Raw genomic sequence first — 21,719 nt, forward strand, 5'->3', positions numbered from 1 at the left:
TTAGGAAGAAGGAATTATATTTTATATTAAATTTAATACGCCAAACCAAATGGTTTGAATAGCGATTGTTCATGGAAAAGTTTGCTGTAATGCATGTCTGTTAGAAACATAGCATTTCACTGCAATTTTATTTGTTCTGTTTTTTTAAGAAAATGTATGAATAAGTTGATTGAATAATTGTATATAATTAGTGTGTGATAGTAGGTGTATAAAAGAATGGTTAATTGTGTGGTTCAGGGAATTATCTACTCTGAAAAGGCTTTTTGCCGAGGCGCTAGAGAAGAGAATAGAAGTGTGTTTTTCGCTATTGAATGAAACTATAACCTTTGGATTAAACCTTTTACAAAATTGCAACGGAGTCTTCTTTCGTGTGGTATTACAACAGTTTTCTTGAATTTTGGTGGTTTTTGATATTATGGCCAGTGACTCTTTTGCAGCTTTACCACGAATGTTTAGAGAAACGGTAATGGACAATACACAGAAATCTATTGAAAGTTTCTTTGCTGTGACAAATACTGCCAGTAATTCTGCTAATACTGGAGCAGTACAAGGTCGAGAAGAAGTGTTAAATGGAGATACAGTGTCTGGACTGTATAACAAATGGCAGCAAGATCGTAAGCTGTGGCAACAGAACCCATTCTCAAGGGTGGGAAAGAAAAAAGAAACTGTTTTGGCTCCGGAGGTCCGGGACTCTTATATACAAATTGAGAAATTATTATTCAAAGAAACTTCAGTGTTTCTTAATTTACAGAGCCTGCAACGGTATGAAGAATTAGACATTACCCCGAGGGGTTTACGTAGCATAAAAAATCCATCTACACCCTTTGATGTTACCAATTCGGAAGATAAGCAGTTCTGTGATAGGTGGATAGCAGCGGCACATAGATGCAGTAAAGAATGGGTTAAAATTTTGATAGAGAGAGATATACTCAAAAAACAAAAACTGAGAGAAGAAATTAAAGTACTGTGTATCAATATTTCCAATAAAATCAAACAGGAAGAATTACATCAGTTCCTGATGAAAACTAATGAACAGTTGAATGAATACGAAGTAGAACTGATTGAACGTAAAAAAAGTAAACTACACAGAGATCTACGTGATTATGAGAACAAGAGGGCGTTTTTGTTTTCAACCAATCAGAAGATCCGTCGGCAGCGCGTACATTTTGAGCAGAAGGAGATGCAAAGGGAAGGAGAAGGATATGCTTCTGTGGAGAGCGGACTGTCGCAAACGGAAGCAGAAACGGATAATGAAGATTATCCAGCACTCCCTCCACCAGGAAACCAGAAGGGAATGAATACGTTTCCTGAGAACCGTGACAATCGGAAACGCAGCTGGAATGGACAGGGGTACAATGGGGGAGGGAAGGGGAAACAGCGAGCGAGTTACAGCAGTAACAACAACAGTAAAAGAAGGAGATGGGAAGGACAATGGGACTAAAAATGGTTGTGAGTATGATAAAATGAATATGTAGTAAATTTATCTGGTTGTTATTTATCAGAATGTGCAGTAAATGTTTTGAACAAAGGTTTGAAATTGCACCCACAGTCATCCCGAGGGTACATATGTTAAAAGCAGACATATTTCATTTTACTCGAAATTACATTTAATGGAAATGTTTCATTGGTCAAAAAAAGATTTCCCAGTAGAAAATACACAACAAATGGATAATACAACTATATTAGTGGATAATACAACTATATTAACTAATAGTGAGGAAGAGTTTTTTCCTGTAATTCGAAAATGAGATAGATGAGTATATACAACTGGACACGAGTTCAATTCCTATAGTCAGTACTTATATGCCACCTCAAAGTAATGAATGTATTAGATATTTCCAAAAGTCATTAACACATAATGTGGAAATGGAATGTGAGGTATTCAAAAGTAAGAATAAGAGGGCAAGTATGTATAATCTTACCAAAATGGAATGGGACTGTTTGAATAATTTAAGCAAAATGATAAAATAATATTTAAACCTTCTGATAAAGGAGGGAAATTGGTAGCACTAAATGTGAAGCAGTATTTAGAAATGTGTTATGAACACTTGAATAATGAGAACATATATGAAGTTATAGACATGAGACAGTACAATGAGGCACAAAAAGTATGAATATATTATAGACAAAGGGTATAGATTACATTATTTTTCTTATAAAGATGTGAAAGAAAAATTCAGTATTAATACTCCAAGAATGCCATGTTTCTACTGCATTCCAAAAATACATAAAAAAGTCTTTCCTCCACCAGGACGACCAATAGTGTCAGCAACTAATGGATATTTGGAAAATATTTCAAAGTTTTTACATCAGTATTTAATGCCCACTGTATGTAAATTACCATCTTATATTAAAGATGTATTTGACCTTATCACAAAGATAAAAGATGTGTATTGGAAGGCAGATATGTATTTTGTGGTAATAGATGTGGTGAGTCTTTATACGAACATAAGACATGAAGATGGAAAGATGGCTATTAAGTATTTTTTGGGTAATGAAAGTGTGGTGAATTATGCAATGGAATTGTTTGACATCTGTTTAACTAACAATATGTTTGAATTCAATGGTTCCATGTATAAACAGAAGCAGGGCACTGCTATGGGGGCAGCTTTTGCCCCTAGTTATGCAAATGTATTTATGGGATTTTTCGAGGATAAATACATATATACTAATGCATTTTTTGAGAAATATGTACAGATGTACTATCGTTATATTGATGATTTAGTGTTTATATGTAAAGGGGGACAATCAGAAGTTGGCAATTTTTTAACTGAAATACAGAATAATTCAATGAATATTAAATTTGATGGGCTACAGATGGGCCAAGAAGTGCAATATTTAGATATTTCTATTATGGGAAAAGAAGAACAAAAAATAGAGTATCAAATACACAGGAAATTTCAGGGAAGTGGTTCTGTATTACATGGTAGCAGCCATCATCCCTTGCATATTATGAAAGCTATTCCCTACACAGAACTAAATAGGGTAAACAGATTGTGCAGTAATGCTATAGTTAAGGAGAAGGAACTTATGGCAACTTGTAATAAATTTATACAAAGGGGTTACAATCAATATAATATAAATCAGAGTTTGGATAAAGTTAAAAAATGTGGAAGGTATTATCCTGGGGGGGTATGGAATACAACACAGGATAATAAGGAGAATGTATATTTTGTTTCTACTTTTTCTATAGCTTCTAATAGTGTTAAAAATTATGTTTTAAATAGTTGGAAGCTATTGCAAAAGGAAGTAGAGTGTTTAAAAAACAAAAATATAGTTTTTTCATACCGTAGGGGCAGAAATATACAAGATTTTTTGATACATAGCAGGTTTAGAATGGTATATCAGCCAATGTTGTCACAGGTCAAGGAATATGGAACAAAGAAATGTGGGAAATGTACTATTTGTAAGTTTATTGTAAAACAATTTCATCAGATTAATAATACTGCATTTGAAATAAAGGGAAACTATGATTGTAATTCCATGGCAGTAATATATGGAATTGAGTGTGGCTGTAAAAAGTTTTATGTCGGGGAGACGAAAAGAACACTGGCATGTAGGATAAAGGAACATGTAAGGGACATTTTAAAAAATAAGGAGACCAGCCCTTTGGCAGGGCATTTTTTGAAGTATCATGAGGGAAAGGTGGAAAATTTAAAGGTGTCAGTATTAGATAGTATTGAGAATTTGAAGTATTTGAATGAAAAATCTATAAAACAAATACTTAGGAAGAAGGAATTATATTTTATATTAAAATTTAATACGCTCAAACCAAATGGTTTGAATAGCGATTGTTCATGGAAAAGTTTGCTGTAATGCATGTCTGTTAGAAACATAGCATTTCACTGCAATTTTATTTGTTCTGTTTTTTTAAGAAAATGTATGAATAAGTTGATTGAATAATTGTATATAATTAGTGTGTGATAGTAGGTGTATAAAAGAATGGTTAATTGTGTGGTTCAGGGAATTATCTACTCTGAAAAGGCTTTTTGCCGAGGCGCTAGAGAAGAGAATAGAAGTGTGTTTTTTCGTGCTATTGAATGAAACTATAACCTTTGGATTAAACCTTTTACAAAATTGCAACGGAGTCTTCTTTCGTGTGGTATTACAATAATATAATAACCAGTTTCCATTTACTAGATGTCAGAAAAGTCCTTGTATTGCAGTTTTAACAGAGATATATTGCTGTTAAACTAATTCATATAATCCACCTTCTGGTGTAGAACTCTATTCATTCATTATTTATAAACTCCCATGCAGCTGATCTGAAGTATTAAATTTGTTTATATCAAAGGATCAAAAAGAACAGAATAGACAGGGATTGACAGAAACTAAACACATCAAAAAACAACATTTTTGTGGGGGCACACCTCCTTGTGACCCCTACAACCCCTGCTAATTAAGGATCTACTCTGTTAAACTGACTTTCCATAACATCTAGCTGCATGTGTTCGAACCCATATGATCAACATTATTTACCATCATAAGCTCCCTTGTACTCCTGAACCCTTACTAGTGATATATATCAACTCCAAGCTCACACTACAATGGGGAACTGGGCATATTCCCTGATCCTTAATGTACTGCAGTCTTATTACAAAACGTTTCACATTTCAGAACATCTGTCATAAGGTCATGATCATATGCAGCTCAACATTCTCAAATGTCAGTAATGTAAGAGAACCCCTAATTAAATATTTCAAATATTTGGTTGCACTGCTGGGGAAAGGGCATGTACCTCTTACAGCTAACAATCAATGTTGTTAATATTATTTGTTTTAGACCTTTTTGTTGACTATTTTCATGTCGACCTTAAGCAGTTTAGACTGTCACTAGGCCTATGTGTTTGTGTGTGTGTGTGTGTGTGTGTGTGTGTATGTGTATATGTATATATATATATATATATATATGTATATATATATATATATATATATATATATATATATATATATATATATATATATATATATATATATATATATTTATATGGTACTTACGTATTCTCGCAACCCGATTTTGAAGGACTCATGACTGGCAGACTTTTCATCATACGAGTGCATTTCAGACTGAAAAGGAGTGTTCAAACTCCGGACTACTTTCGAAGCACAGTGATTAAACAGCATGAATGAGAATAACATGCAAATTCCTCTTCCTGTTTAGGCTCAACTGTGGTCCCTGTTTAGCAACTTCAACAGTCACACTCACGACTTTCAAACATTCTGAAATGCGTGCAATACTTTCTATTAAGGCTTCATTACTAGTTGACACTGACATTGATTTGCAAAATCCTTGTAGTCTTAGTGTATCTGCCTATGTTTTAAAATATTTATAGCAATTCCACATCCAATAATTTGAAGCTCTGTGTTGTCATACGTAACAGAATGTGTACTTAAGAAAGTCAGTGTGGGGCTTGACTATGCACCAAATCAGTTAGATCCAAAGGGGTTTCAGCACAAAACAAATATTTGGTTGTAACTGGAGGGGGGCATAAACAACAAATAAAGGAGAAGTATCAGAGAAAGGTAACGTAATTTGGAAGTGTTACCAGCTTAACCTCTGCCTCAGTCTGCATATGAAAACAGCAGCAATGAGATTGCAGGGTCCTGGGAGAAGGCGTCTTTTGCAGAACCGTGGAAATCCCAGAGACGCATCTTCTCCAGATTAAATCAACCTGTTTGTGACCCACAAGTAAAAGCACACACTTCTGTGACATAGACACACTTCAGTACACAGTCTGACCACATTTCTTGCCCTGACAAACAAGCATAAAGTCCCTGCTGTGAAACTGAACAATCTGGTTGCAATAATATGTAAGTACCATACATACATGTGTATATATATATATATATATATATATATATATATATTTGTGTGTGTGTGTGTGTACATATAAATATATATATATATATATATATATATATATATATATATATATAAAGATATATATATATATATATATATATATATATATATATACGCATGTGTGTGTGTGTGTATATATAGAGGGGGATGGAGAGATGCGTGTAATGCACATAAGGGGTGCTGTACAACAATGTTTGTGCTGTGACTTTACGAAGCATTTCAAAGTGAGGGCACATGCATATAAATAAGAGAGCACGTGCAGGCAGCACTGCCATTTTGAGAGACCAGCCAAGAGTTTTAACGTGTATGAGTGCACTAATCTGTTTATTTAAGTGTAAGTTACTAAGCCTCAATCCTGATGTGTTTGTATATCATAAAGCAGCTTGAACTGAGCACACAACTGTTTATCTGTTTTATCCTGACCAGACAAGTGACATCACACCAGAATGAGATCAAGAGTGAAACTTCTTCAAGCCATGAGGTGCAGAGTTAATGGCTGAGGGATACTGAGCAGCTGGAGTGATACAGTGCTCAAACGATCAAGAAAGGCAAGAAACAGACTTGTATAAATTATTTTTTTCATAAAAAAAACAATACGAAGCATTCACAAAGCAAAAAATGCATTACTGATCAAACGCAAAGCACAAGGCATATTATTACTCAAACAAAATGCACAAAATGCATTATTAATAAATGAAATGTTCGAAACCAAGATATTTGATAAAGTTATTCGAAATATTTCTGAATGCATTCAGAACTACTTCTGATTTGCATAACAAGTTTGTTAAAAGTAAAACGGGCAAAAGAAAAGTATAGCAAGCATGACAAAAGTCAAATGAGCATAACGAGTACAACAAAAGTTCAAAGTGAGCATGGAAAAGTAAAATGGCTGCATTTTTCTAGTACATGATGTTTTTTTATTTGTGCTACTATTTTAATCGACTAAAGTTATTCAGAGAATAACTAGAAGTGTTGAAAGTATCTCAGAGTGTGCAAAGTGTTTGCAGTGTCTTTATTACATTACAATTATTTCAAAGAATTTACTGTGTGCAAAGTACAGTTATTTCAAGTGCAACCATGAATACAGTCATTTTGAAAAGTTTCTTGTGCTATGTACATTTTATTCATGGAGTGCAGTCATTTCAAAGTGTTACTTATACTGTACAGAGGTATTTCGCAAAGTACAGACATTTTGAGAAGATTCTTCTGCTGTGTACATTTTACTTGCAAAGTGCAGTCATTTTGAAGTGTTTCTTACACTGATAAGGGGTTGTTTCACAAAGTACAGTGATTTCAAACTGTACTTGTGCTATGGAAACATTTTACAAAGTGCAGTTATTTCAAAGAGTTTATTGTGCTGTTGAGCATAGTTAAAAGTTCTGTAATAAATTAATGGCGTAAATATGTGTGTGTGTTCAAACTTAATTCTAAGGGTGTTTATTAGTGTGTGTGTTGGCATGGCAGATGCATTTTGCAGACCCAGTCCACTTGTATTTGATCATAATATTGCAGAGAACTGGAGAGTATGCGAGCAGGAATATGATATTTTCATACAAGCAGCTTTTTTTGACAAAGATGCACATACGAGGGCATTTATTCTGCTTAATCTAGTGGGGTCAGAAGCCATTGAAAGAGAGTGTTCATTTGTGTATGCACCAGCAGCATATGCAGGAAAAGGGGAAAACTGCCATATTGTTGTAGAAGCTGAATCAAGGGAGGACCCTGACAGCTTTAAACATAAATTTAGAGAAATGTGTAACCCCCAGACAAATGTTATATTGGAAAGGCACTTATTTTATACAACAGACCAAAAGCCAGGAGAAACATTTGCAGCTTATATTACTGATTTGAGAAACAAAGCTAAAATGTGCAGGTTTGCTGATTTGAAAGATGAGTTGATAAAAGACAGGCTTGCGTGTGGTGTTAATAATGCTGCTGTGAGAAAAATTTTGCTTCGAGACTGTGAATAAACATTGAGCAAAGCCATAGAGATTTGTCAAATACACAAGCTTAAATAAAGGCAAACAAATATGCGTGCATGTGATATGAGCATGGTTTCAATAGCCTCTAGAGGAAGCATAGACAGCTTGCCGCATGTGGCTAACAGAAATAGGCCCAGGCACATGGTAGCTGCAGCCCCTGCAGGATTTCCAGGGAGAATGCATATCTTTCCAGCAAGTTCTAAGACTAGTTTAGTAAAACGGAGGTGCTCAGTGCAGCATAAGGGGGAGTCAGCAAAACCCGAGTCAAATCTCATTGTTAACTGTCATAATTATGCCAATCATGAATCCAAAAGAGAAAAGAGCTTAGCATTTGGTCAGCAATGCCACAAGTGTAAAAAACTGAACCACTTTCAAAAGCTTTGTAAATCTAGCAATCCTCATTCATTTATTAAGAAAGAGCACTCAAAAAAAGCAAACTGATCATACAGAAAGCTGCAACTCTACCTTCTATGTAGCTGGTGAAAAGGTTAATACAGTAGATTTGTTGGCAAAAAACAGTGTGTTTTCTACTGTCCTGATTAATGGTAAACCCACAGAGCTCAAGGTGGATACTTTTTCAAAATGCAATGTTATGTCAGTAAAACATTTGCTAAAGTAAGTGCTGATGAACAACTTAATTTGGTCAGTTGTGTGAAGCTTGTTGCTTATGGAGGTGAAGACATAAAAAACGAAGGCTCAGTAGTGCTTTCATGCTATTCTGCTGGGAATAGTTACAGCTTGCAATTTTAAGTAGTCAAAAGATCTGTGCAGACATTATTAGGTATCAGAGATAGTTTAAGAATGAAACTGCTTTCTTTTACCAAAGAAGTCCATCATGTAAGCACATGTCCTACATCCAGTTTCACTGATGCTATTTTTTCAGTGTGTGCTGATGTTTTCAAAGACACGCTAGGTAAACTTCCAATTGTGTATGCCAAGAAATTAGACCCAGAAGTCAGTGCAGTGGACAGACCATTGAGAAGAATTCTGACAGCTTAGTCAAAGTCCAGTTAGATAAGATGGTGTAGCAATGTGTGATTTATCCAGTTACAGAACCAACTGAATGGGTGTCTTCCATGGTGGTCGCTCACAATAAAAGCTCAGATGAAGTCAGAGTATGTATTGACCCAACAGACTTAAACAAAGCATTAAAGAGACCCCACCATCCTATGCATACAGTTGAGGAAGTTGCTACCTTCATGTCAAATGCCACCATTTTTTCTGTATTAGCTACAGAGTGTTCATTTTGGCAAGTAATGCTTGATCACAAATCTTCACTACTGACAACAAATAGCACACCATTTCATAGATACAGATTTCTTAGAATGTCTTTTGGAATAAATTCTGCCAGTGAAGTCTTTCAGCGTGCAATGGAGCAATTTTTTTTGGGTTATCCGTGTGTTATAATAGATGATGATTTACTTGTTGGAGGCAATGATGAAGCAGAACATGACAGAAACTTCAGGAAATTTCTGGAAATAGCACGTTAAGTGAATCTAGAGCTCAATCCTCTGAAATGTAAATTCAGGCTACCAGAAGTTACTTATGTAGGTCATTTACGTACCAATTCAGGCTTATGACCTGATCCTTCCAAACAAACAGCTATTCTTGAAATACCAGCTCCAGAAAATGTCCAAGCCTTATAGCATTTTCTTGGTATGGTTAACTGTTTGGGGAAGTTTATACCAGACTTCAGTAAACTATCAGCACCCTTAAGAGAGATGACATGCTAAAATGTTACCTGGTCATGGCTGGAGCAACACTAGAGTGCATTTGATGACCTTAAAGAGAAAATTGCCAGACCACCTATATTAAGATGCTATGATATCCAGAAACAAGTGACTCTTTCCTGAAATACTTCAAAGTTTGGTCTTGGTGCAGTTATTTTTAAAGAGGGCAGACCAGTAGCTTATGCATCTAGAACTCTTACCCAAACTGAGATTTAGTATGCTCAAATTGAGAAGGAAATTTCGGCAATTGTGTTTACATGTTCGAAGTTCCACGATTATATTCAGGGCCAAGCTATCCAGATTGAGGATGATCATCAACCCCTAGTCACTATTTTAAAGAAGCCTATGCATACAGCTCCAGAAAGACTACAAAGAATGATGTTCAGATTACAAAAGTAAAACTTCAGAATGGTCTATATGAAAGGCAAACTTCTTTATCTGGCTGATACCTTATCCAGATCACCCAGAACTACCACAGAAAAGCTTGATGCAGAGAATTTTTACTTTGATGTCATGGAAGTGCATAATTTTTCTATGACAAGACTTCATGAGCTAAGAGATCATACAAAAACTGATCCAGTTTTGCAAAAGCTACACCACTTCCATCAATGTTGGATGGCCATCAAAGCCATCTTGTGCACCAACACAAGTGCAACCTTATTTTCCTTACAGAGATGAGATGTTGATGTAAGACAGTCTCATTTTCAAAGATACTAAAGATGTCATTCCTACTTCTTTACAACATGAGCACATCCAGATTTTGCATCGTGGCCACACAAGTTCTGAAGCTACCAAAAGAAGGGAGAGAGGGCTAGTATTTTGGCCTTCTCTGTCGAAAGGCATCGATAAAGTACTTTCATCTTGTTCAGTCTCCAATAGTACTAAACCGCATTTGCAAAAAGACCCACTTCAGCTAAACCAGATTCCTGAACTACCTTGGTCAACAGTAGCCAGTGACACATTCGAGTGAGATAGTCAGCATCACTTAGTGTTAGTAGACTCTTATTCAAACTGGTTTGAGATTGATCTGCTACCTAACCTAATGTCCAGTACTGTCAATACTAAGCTGAAACATCATTTATGTCGTCCACACAAAGTTACTTCTGACAATGGTGCCCAGTTTACAAGTCAGCTATTTCAGAAATTTGCAAAAGAGTTGGAATTTATCCATGTTACCAGTAGTCCTGAGTACCCACGATCAAACGGCCAAGCTGAACGTGCAGTACAAAGTGCAAAGCAATTACTACAGAAGTCAAAGCATGTCAAAACCAATGTTTTCCTGAATTTGCTTAATCTCGGAAATATACCCTGTGACAACCTACTTGGCTAAGCTGCTCAGAGATTTCTGTCTAGGCAAACCAAAACAACCTTGCCTATCAGTTCTAGTTTGTTGGTGCCTAATGCTAAAAATACCAGAGAAATCAAATCCCAGCTATTCAAAAAGCATTCATTTCAGTAGTTCAACAATGATAAAATGAGCAGATTTCTTCATCCATTGAAAGAAGGAGAGAGAGAGTGAGGATGCAAACAGGGAAAGATTTTGAATGAATTGGTCAAGTGAGAGGTATATGTGCTGAGCCAAGATATTAGTGGAATCTGAGGGTATAGAATACAAAAGAAATAGCAGGCATCTTCTTCCGGTCTCTGAAATGATATTGCAGCATTGTACCTATGATACAGACTCTAGATCTCAGAGCAATCCAGACGATGTTCCTGTTGAAGGACATGCCTCAGTACTTATTCTCGTTCCTGATGATGTCCCAAATATCCCCGAAGTTGAACATTCATTAAAGACAGTCACGGTTGCTAAACCCAGTCCAGTTTTTATGTCACATGGTCAGGTTGTATTCCAGACCTAGTGTAAAATACACAGCAAACAGGACATGATTGTTTCATTTGTAATTAGTTCTGTATAACTGCATGTCAATGATTGTTGTCATTATTACTGTCCATGACCTATTTCTCAAAGAGGGAGGATGTAGAACAGTGTGTGTTTGTTGTGTCTTTAAGAATCATTTCAAAATGAAAGCACGTGCATATAAATCGAGAGTACGTGCAGGCAGCAGCGCCATTTTGAGAGAACAGAGTGTTAACATTGTGAGTGCAGTAGTCTGTTTATACGTTTATTTAAGTTTAAGTTACTAAGCCTCAATCCCGATGTGTTTGTATATAATAAAGCTGCTTGAACTGAACCCACAGCTATTTGTCTGTTTTATCCTGACTAGACGAGCGACAGGTGTATTCTGAAAAAAGACGTTTAAAGGAGAAGAGTGATGTTTAGTATTCACCTTTCTCTTGCATTTTAGGTCTTATTTTTTTTAGATTTGGTCTCAGTAATTTGAGTCTCAAGATTTCAATAGGGAATGCACAAAGAAAAACATACACACACATATGAGAGTGAGAACGAGAGAGAGAGAGAGACAGAGTGTGCGTGTGTGTGTGTGTGTGTGTGTGTGTGTGCGCTCACGCGCATGTGTGAATGTTTATTTGTGCATATAGCTATTTAAATTTACATTTGTGTTAGACCAGTATTCATTTCCCTATATTTCTTTTTGTACATACCGATACCTCTGACCAAACTGTATGTGTATGTTTATGGAAAAATACTTGTATAACCTGTGCAGTCATTCTTATCATTTCTGATTCCCCTATGTGTGCAAAATTGACTGTATATAAAATTTAGGTCTGACATCTTCAAAAGCAGATGAACAAACTGACAGAAAAAAACACTGTAAAATGTATTTTCTCCAGTGAACCAGGATACTACATTTTCTGTGAACATAATAAACTTGCTTTGAGAAAAAAATCTTACATTTGATTTTATTAAAAAAAAAAAAAAAATCATTCATTTGATTTTATGAAAAAAGTAACGATTTAAATATTAGTTCATCTATTTCCTGAATTTTTAAACATGCATTGGGAAGGATATGAGAAAAATAAAGCAGCATGATTCAACAAACGTATGTTATTGTAGTTTTAAACAACAGACAAAGTGCTTATGTAATCCAAGATCATATTCATATACTTTATTCTGTTCATTGCAGTACTGCAGAATGTTTGCAGACTGACTCAAGGTTAAGGGCATGCTTTACTTTCAGCATGAATCATTTTTCAAGTTAATTTAAAGCTGGAAGATACAAACTAGAGAGGACAAAGGCTAGTGAATATTTAGGTACTCCAGCAGATGTAATGACTAGATTAGAGCTGTGCAGGCAGGAAACAATGGCATTTTAAGAATCACCTTGAATAAAGTTCTAGTATTGTTATGGTATCTGTTTTTGTAAACATTAGACTAAAATGGTCATTATATCCCACATGCAGGTATGCTTAACTTACATATCTTTCTTTTCCCACTAGTAGCTTAAATGCAAAGGGAAACAATTATTTAACATAAAAAAGGTAAACAAACCACATTTTATTTCCTTGAGGTGTTGTAAAATTCAATACATCTGTTTTTAGTGTTGTCTCTAAAAAGGCACATCTGATAACAGTTTTTCTTGGTGTAGATTTAGGGATGATTTGGGTAGTTCCATGTTATCAAAGAATTAAGACAGAGAATGAATAAAAACAAACTTCCACAGACTAATTTCTTCCAAATGCAAAACAAATGACGGAGCAGATATGCATCCTCTCTCATTTAATACTAAACAGTTAATTGCAGTTGTAATGTGATGAGTATGACAACGCTAAAGAACTCGCACCTTTCAGAGCCAGTGATTATATTGTGAAGTGAAATACAAGGAATCAGGAGCAGCCCTAGGTCAACTGGTGCCCTAGGCAAAACAGCTCCACGGTGCCACCCAACACATTACCTAGTGCCCCCATTCTGGTCTACCTACACCAAATAAATACTGGAAAAGTGCCCCTGCTACACCGGCGCCCTAGGCGGCCGCCTAGTTGGCATATGCCTAAGGCCGGCCATGCAAGGAATCTAAGAATAACTGAATATCCTGCAGCAAATAAAGAAGAAAGGAATTTGTCCAGTTTGTAATGTTAACCTGCAGCTACAAGGTCGCATTGCGACATCTTCATAATGCCAAACAAAGAACATTTTATCATTTCCTACACAGACTTTGCAAATGACAACAGACATCAACTAATGCTATAAGGTGACTTGCAGAATTTGATTCAATCTACAAATATAAAGCCTTCCCCTCTTCACAGGATACTCATCACCCTCCTGACTATCCTGTAATTAGGACTACATTGAGATAATCTTTTAGTTGCCTATCAGGTTTCTTCTTTAAAGATAAAACTTCCAGGTAGCTGTGGTTTTCCACATCTTAAAACAAAATAAAATAACACATAACTTTAGTAGAGGGTTCTGCAACCTGCGGCTCTGGAGCCGCATGTGACTTTTCCAACCCTCTGCAGTGGCTCCCTGTAGCTTTGAAAAATAATGGCCACTCTACTGCACAGCTCACACACATACTGAGAGTGATCGAATGACGGACTTTAAATATTGATCTTATAAACTAGCTAGAATAACAAGGTTTCTGTTGCCATGCATTCCACATACAATGAAAGCAATCAAACGATCCCCTGGCAGCAGCATCATTGCCTGAAAGGTTTCCATATCTCTCATACCTCTCAAAGTCTTACTACAAGAAGTCTGGGCAGACGCACAAATAAAGGGGAGCAAAGGAAGAAAACTAGGGACAGATTTTAAATATTGCTCTTATAAACTTAATTCTTTTATATTTAGTATTATAACTACATATAAAACTTTATCCACTGTGTTATCCTCATTTTAGGGGTCAAATAGAGTTTGTGGCTCCCAATGAATTTTATTTGGTGCAAGAGGGGCCAAAAATGGCTCTTTTGATAGTGAAGATTGCAGAACCCTGCTTTAGCAGGTCTTTCTGAGTACATATAACAGAAAGTGAATAATTGTGAAAACTCACTCTAGCTTCTTCCATAATGAAACCATCTGAACTGTCCTGATTAAAATCTCCTCAGTAGAAATAGATTTTATATTGAATCAGTGATATGACAGATGATTTCATTGATGACATCAAAACATTAATGGGAACTACAGTAAGGACATTTACTATAAAACAAATGTACTGTTACTCTTCCTATTGGTGGACATACGTATTGTATATTTTCATGTGTGTAGCTGTTTGGTGTATATTCAGCTCCTGAAGATATCAAAAGCAGAAATCTTCAAACTGATGCAAGGACAGGTATTCTGTAAACTATTTTCTATCCATTTCAATGTGCGTCCAGAGCTATAATGTACAAGAAGACATTTACAGATGCCATTTCCTTGTTTCTTGCTTGCCCAATTATCACCAGATTCCCTGGTGTCTTCAGCCCATTTATTTCCCTACCACTATATATAAAAAAAAAAACAATAAAAAGGACTAAATGGAGAAATACATGCAGCCATGGAGATGGATTGTTCTCTTTTAGGCAACTACTGATACTGGCAAAGAAAGAAGTTCTCGGGGTCCTAAATCCTACCCACGTTGACTGATGTGAGCAGCCCATTACAATGGAGGCCAACATTGCCTTTTCCATGCCAACCCCATGTTAGCGAATTCATGTTAATGAATTTGACTGTCACTGGCTTGGTAGTCTGCTTGCTTGGTAGTGAGCTCAGATCAGCTAACCATGGTACTTGAACACAGAAAGTCTGGATCACTGTCTAGAATTTATCTTCTATACAGAGTTGGATTTTTGTCAATGTTTTGATGATACTGTTTCAGATTCATTATTTGCTTAATTTGCAGTTAATGCACAAAGTAAAGGTCTGTCTCTAAGGAATATATCGCAGGACATTTTCCTATTGTTTTCTGCATCTTGTTTCGTCAGTGGTACTGCAGTCTCTAAAGTTATTCTGCCATTTTAAGTTGCTACACATTGATCATAAATTAACAGACTACACAAGCACAGTTCAAAAAGCCACTGAGTGACAAGGATGGAAAACAAATCCAAGAACAAAATAAGCGTATCTGTCACTAATAAACTAGTCACTTAAATGATTTACAATAAGATCTCAATATAGTAATTCATTACTGGTTATAACTGTGGATTTATATCAGCTCAGTTTATGTAGAAAAGGGAGTTAACAGAAGTGTCAGTAACACAAACAAACAAAAGTTTCACATATGCTGAAGCAACAAATGTTGCACAGGAGCATAATTTCACCTAAAGCTCGATCTATAAATATAAAAAGCTAAAAACCGCGAATGACCACTTCCACAAAGGGGAAAAAAATTGCTTGCCTGTTATGTGGAATTTTCCGTTTTGTCCAATGTAGAGCGATCACAGAGTTGGTATATTTAGTTAGGGTGGGGGGTTGTAGGGGACCCACTTGATTTGGGTTTAAAAGTTTGGGTTTTTTTTACACTGCCAAGCAAATTCTTTCACTGTGTGGAAGTGGCTATTCGCGATTTTTAGCTTTCGATATTTACAGATTGAGCTTTAGGAATTCGACTACCTAAAGTTTCGATCTTATAATATAGACCCCAGAAAAAGAGCATATTCATTTTAAGGTTCGGATTTATTCATTTACATTGGCGATGCAGTGCCTAGGACATAGTCTTATTTTAAATATTTTCTGTTAATGAATACTATTAGAATATATGGCACAGAAAGTTCCTTAATGTATCAGACTACTTCATTCTGGCATTAATCAAATTGTCAATATAAGTCTACTATGAATTGAGATATTTCTAAACAAGACTGTCTTAATACATTTAAAACACTGTGCATTAATTACTGAATGCGGTTCAATTTATTTGGCAAATTATCTTGGCATTATTACATTTTTAAAGAATAGCTTGTACACTTTGAAGACTATTGCATTAAGACATAAAGACAATTTATCTGCATTTTCAGTTAAACAATACATTTACAGTCTTTCAATATACACTGGTTTTTGAAAGTTGCATGAAAACAGTCATTTCTCCTAACCACCTGATAGTTTACATGTGGCTTAACTTCAGGAATCTTTTAAATCTCTTTTACTATTCCATTTATTTCAGATGTTCCCTCCTCTCACGTCTTCTCTTTTAAAACAATCATAGTGTAGTTTTGAAAGTTGCTGCATGTGTGCAAACTTCACCAACCAGTGGACCTAGGATTTGTAGTTCCGAGTTGGTAGTTGTCAGTATTTGCTGTGCTGATTCCTTTCTTTTTGTACGCTTGTGCACTAAAACTTCAGGAATATGCAGTCAGAGCAAAATGTGACAGCATCATTACTTAAGAATGAGGAATACAAAAAAATTCACCAAGCCAAATGTGTCACACATACTGAGGCATTTGCTCAGAAATGTGAGTACACTACAAATGCCAAAGTAGTGTTGCGGGTGGCAACAGATAGGCACTATCGACATGTTTGATTATATAGTAAATGTGTAGGTTAGAGTATCATAAAACCATGTATAGCAAAGTTATGCAAGTATTTCAAAATGCCTTGCCCTCTAAGCTGAGTCAGTAACCACACTGTAATGATATTGTGACAATTTATTCAATACAACAGACAACATTAAAGATGCTGAAGTACATTAATGTATAACCATATCATAAAAATAACCAGTAGCCATTAACCATTGAGCCAGGTGGTATAACCAAGCCTGTTCTGGTTAAGTTTTACAGGTCTGGGTACATGACCCAAGCCACCTCGAATCTGGTTGTAAAGCATTTTAAGTCTTGCCTCCCACTCCAAACAGATCTTGCCGTGGCCACTGGCTCCATGCCATTTCTCCCTAGGTGCATCGAGCCGATAATAGCCAAGTTCCTTAAAGAAGCATGTGGAGCTAACTCATAAAAAAATCACTGATGTCAAAGGAGATGTCAAACTAAACAAATCAAAACCTAAACTGTTCAAATGTACCCTGTCTTCTTCTTCTTCTTTCTGCTGGTCCCGTTAAGGGTCGCCACAGCAGATCAACTGTTTCCATTTCTTCCTGTCCTCTGCATCTTGCTCTGTCACACTAATTACCTGCATGTCCTCTCTCACCACATCCATAAACCTTATCACACCAACCACCTGCATGTCCTCTCTCACCACATCCATAAACCTTATCTTAGGCCTTCCTCTTTTCCTGTTACCTGGCAGCTTCATCCTTAGCATCTTTTTCCCAATATACTCTGCATCCTTCCTCAGCACATGTCCAAACCAACATAATCTTGCCTCTCTGGCTTTGTCTCCAAACCTTCCAACCTAGGCTGACCCTCTAATATACTTATTCCTAATCCTGTCCATCCTCGTCACATCCAGTGAAAATCTTAACATGTTCAACTGCCACATCAAGCTCTGACTCCTGCATTTTTGTCAATGCTACTGTCTCCAACCCATATAACATAGCTGGTCTCAATACTCTCTTGTAGACCTTCCCTTTCACTCTTACTTGTACTCATCTGTCACAAATCACTTGTAACACTGTTCTTCACCTCTCTTCCACACTCACCATTACTCTGAACTGTTGATCCCAAGTATTTAAACTCATCCACCTTCGCCACCTCTACTCCCTGCATCCTCACCATTCCTCTATCCTCCCTCTCATTCACATACATATATTCTGTCTTAGTCCTGCTGACCATCATTCCTCTTCTCTCTAGAGCATATCTCCACCTCTCCAGGGTCTCCTCCACCTGTTCCCTACTCTCACAACAGATCACAATGTCATCTGCAAACATCATAGTCCACGGGAACTCATGTCTGATCTCGTCTGTCAACCTGTCCATCACCATTGCAAATAAGAAAGGGCTCAGAGCTGATCCTTGATGTAATCTCACCTCCATCTTAAACACATCCATCACTCCCACCACAGATCTCACGAATGTCACACTACCCTTGTACATATCCTGTACCACTCTTACATACTTCTCTGACACTCCCGACTTCCTCATACAATACCACAACTCCTCTCTAGGCACCCTGTCATATGCTTTCTCTAAATCCACAAAGACACACTGCAACTCCTTCTCAACTTCTCTGTACTTCTCTATCAACACTCTCAGAGCGAACATCGCATCTGTAGTGCTCTTTCCTGGCATGAAACCATACTGCTGATAACTAATCATCATGTCCCTTCTTAACCTAGCTTCCACTACTCTTTCCCATAACTTCATGCTGTGACTGATCAATTTAATCCCTCTGTAGTTACTACAGCTCTGTATTTCACCCTTATTCTTAAAAATTGGTACCAAAACACTTTTTCTCCATTCCTAAGGCATCCTCTCACTTTCCAAAATTTCATTAAACAATCTAGTTAAAAACTCCACTGCCATTTCACCTAAACACCTCCATGCTTCCACAGGTATGTCATCTGGACCAACAGCCTTTCCGTTCTTCATCCTCTTCATAGCTATCCTTACTCCCTCCTTGATAATTCACTGCACTTCATGATTCACTATCCGCAAACCATCCAACCTTCTCTCCTTCTCATTCTCTTCATTCATCAGCCCCTCAAATTGCTCTTTCCATCTGCTCAACACACTCTCCTTGCTGGTGAGTACATTTCCCTCATTATACTTTATCACCCTTACCTGCTGCACATCTTTACTAGCTCGGTCCCTCTGTCTAGCCAATCCATACAGGTCCTTTTCTCCCTCCTTAGTGTCCAACTTTTTATATAACTCTTCATACTCCTTATCCTTATCCTTCGCCACCTCTCTCTTTGCCATGCACCTCATCTCCTTATACTCGTCTACTTTCTTCATCTCTCTGACAATCCCACTACTTCTTCGCCAACCTCTTTCTCTGTATACACTCCTGTACTTCTTCATTCCACCGCCAGGTCTCCTTGTCCTCCTTCCTCTTTCCAGAAGTCACACTAAGCACCTTTCTAGCCATCTCTCTTACTAGCTCTGCTGTAGTTACCCAGCTATTCGGTAACTCTTCACTGCCACCCAGTGCCTGTCTTAACTCTTCCCTGAACATCACCTCACAATTACCCATTTTCAATTTCCACCATTTGATCCTTGGTGCTGCCCTCACACTCATCCTCCTCTTCTTGATTACCAATGTCATCCTACAAACCACCATCCTATGCTGCCTAACTACATTTTCCCCTGCCACCACTTTACAGTCTCCAATCTCCTTCAGACTTGCCCTTCTACATAAGATATAATCCACCTGTGTGCATCTTCCTCCACTCTTATATGTCACCCTATGCTCTTCCTTCTTGGTAAAATAAGTATTCATCACAGCCATGTCCATCCTTTTCACAAAATCCACTACCATCTGACCTTCTGCATTCCTTTGCTTAACACCATACCTACCCATCACTTCCTCATCCCATCTGTTCCCTTCACCAACATGCCCATTGAAATCTGCTCCAATCACCAGTCTCTCACCCTTGGGTACAGTCATCACCACTTCATCCAACTCACTCCAAATTTTTTCTTTCTCATCCATCGCACACCCAACTTGTGTAGCATATGCACTAACAACATTCATCATTACACCATTAATTTCCAGCTTCATAAACATCACTCTATCTGACACTCTTTTCACCTCCAAAACACTCTTAGCATAGTGTTCCTTCAGGATAATGCCTACACTATTTCTCCTCCCATCCACACCATGATAAAACAATTTGAAACCGCCTCCGATACACCTAGCCTTGCTCCCCTTCCATCTGGTCTCTTGCACACACAATATACCAACCTTTCTTCAGTCCATCATATCAGCTAGCTCTCTCCCTATGCCAGTCATACTGCCAACATTCAAAGTTCCGACCCTCACTATCACAGTTCTAGCCTTTACCTATCTTCGGGCATGCCTTCCCCCTCTTCTCCTCCTTTGGCCAACAGTAGTCCAATTTCTGCCAACACCCTGTTGGCCAACATTACTGGTGGTGGTCATTGTTAACCCGGGCCGCAACCGATCCGGCATGTATATCTGTACTGTTGTCTGCATGTATGATTTGGCAAAATTTTACACCGGATGCCCTTCCTGATGCAACCCTCCCCATTTATCCAGGCGTGGGACCAGCACAAAGAAATGCACTGGCTTGTGCATCCCCAGTGGCTGGGTTCAAATGTACCCTGTCAATGGTATAAGATCAGAATCCAACCTGGCAAGTTCTTTGTGGTGAGTTACTTGAAACCTGATTTGGCAGGCCACACATCACCTTTTATTTAATGAAATGCCAGGACATCTCTATTGCTTTGGAACTCATAGCTATTTCACAATGGATTCACAGCACAATTGATGATAAAAACAAAACCACTTCCGGGATAAAGTGTGAAGCCTGTGCATATCAGATAAGATTCTGGCTAGTAAGATTTTTTCACAGCCATCATCGTTATTTCTGTTGAGGTGGATTAACAAAACCGTGGGCAGTCTTACATTTGTTATAAGCTGCTTGCAAGTCTCCCAAAATTGAAACCATGTAAATCCCAAAAAAACAAAATGATGAACTCCCCATTTGTTATGATATAAAAAAAGCATTCCCACCGAGGGAGCCAAAGTTTGAACTGTGGCTCTCTTGATGAATAAATGTCCCACCATCTAGATAATCTCTTTCCCTACAATAAAAATGAAGGGATTATTGCCAGATCTTGACAAGATGGCATCGATCACCAACTTTCCTGTTCTTTGTAGAACCTTAGCTGAATGGACCCCCATGGCTAAGTTGTGTGTGCCTCCTATTTTCATGGAGTTAGATGAATACCCTTGAAGATGTATGCCTTGGCCTTCAATAGCCTTGAGTAAGAACAGATTAAGCTCTGACAGCCTAACAGGCTTGCCACCCCCCAAAAAAGAAGACTAGGCCTGGCAGAGAATCTCTGGGGGTGATCTTGGGTAGTAGCCTGAACCAGTGAACTGGAGAAGTGACCAGCCACCTTGGCTTTTCTTAATATACCTCCTGCCCTTTCCTCATTTGGTCCATTCTGATTTTCTAACCCATATCAAAATAAACTCATTTTGAATCATAAGATCTTTCCATCAAAGGGAGATTAATAATTCACTAGTATGTAAAGCATCCATACATAAGGAAGGGACCAAAGCATCCATCCTAGAAAAGGTACAAAAATAAGTGACTATGCTACACAGTCACCAAACAATGATGACAAGGAGGTGCCACCCTATGGGCTTCCTGGAATACTTTGAATCCCCTCAAATATTCTCCCAACTTTTAATCAACCTGACAGACAGCTACTGACTGATGAATCCTCTAAGGAC

Source organism: Protopterus annectens, chromosome 14.part0, assembly GCF_019279795.1.
Source record: "Protopterus annectens isolate FY-2018-M chromosome 14.part0, PAN1.0, whole genome shotgun sequence".
In the NCBI taxonomy this organism is placed as follows: domain Eukaryota; kingdom Metazoa; phylum Chordata; order Ceratodontiformes; family Protopteridae; genus Protopterus; species Protopterus annectens.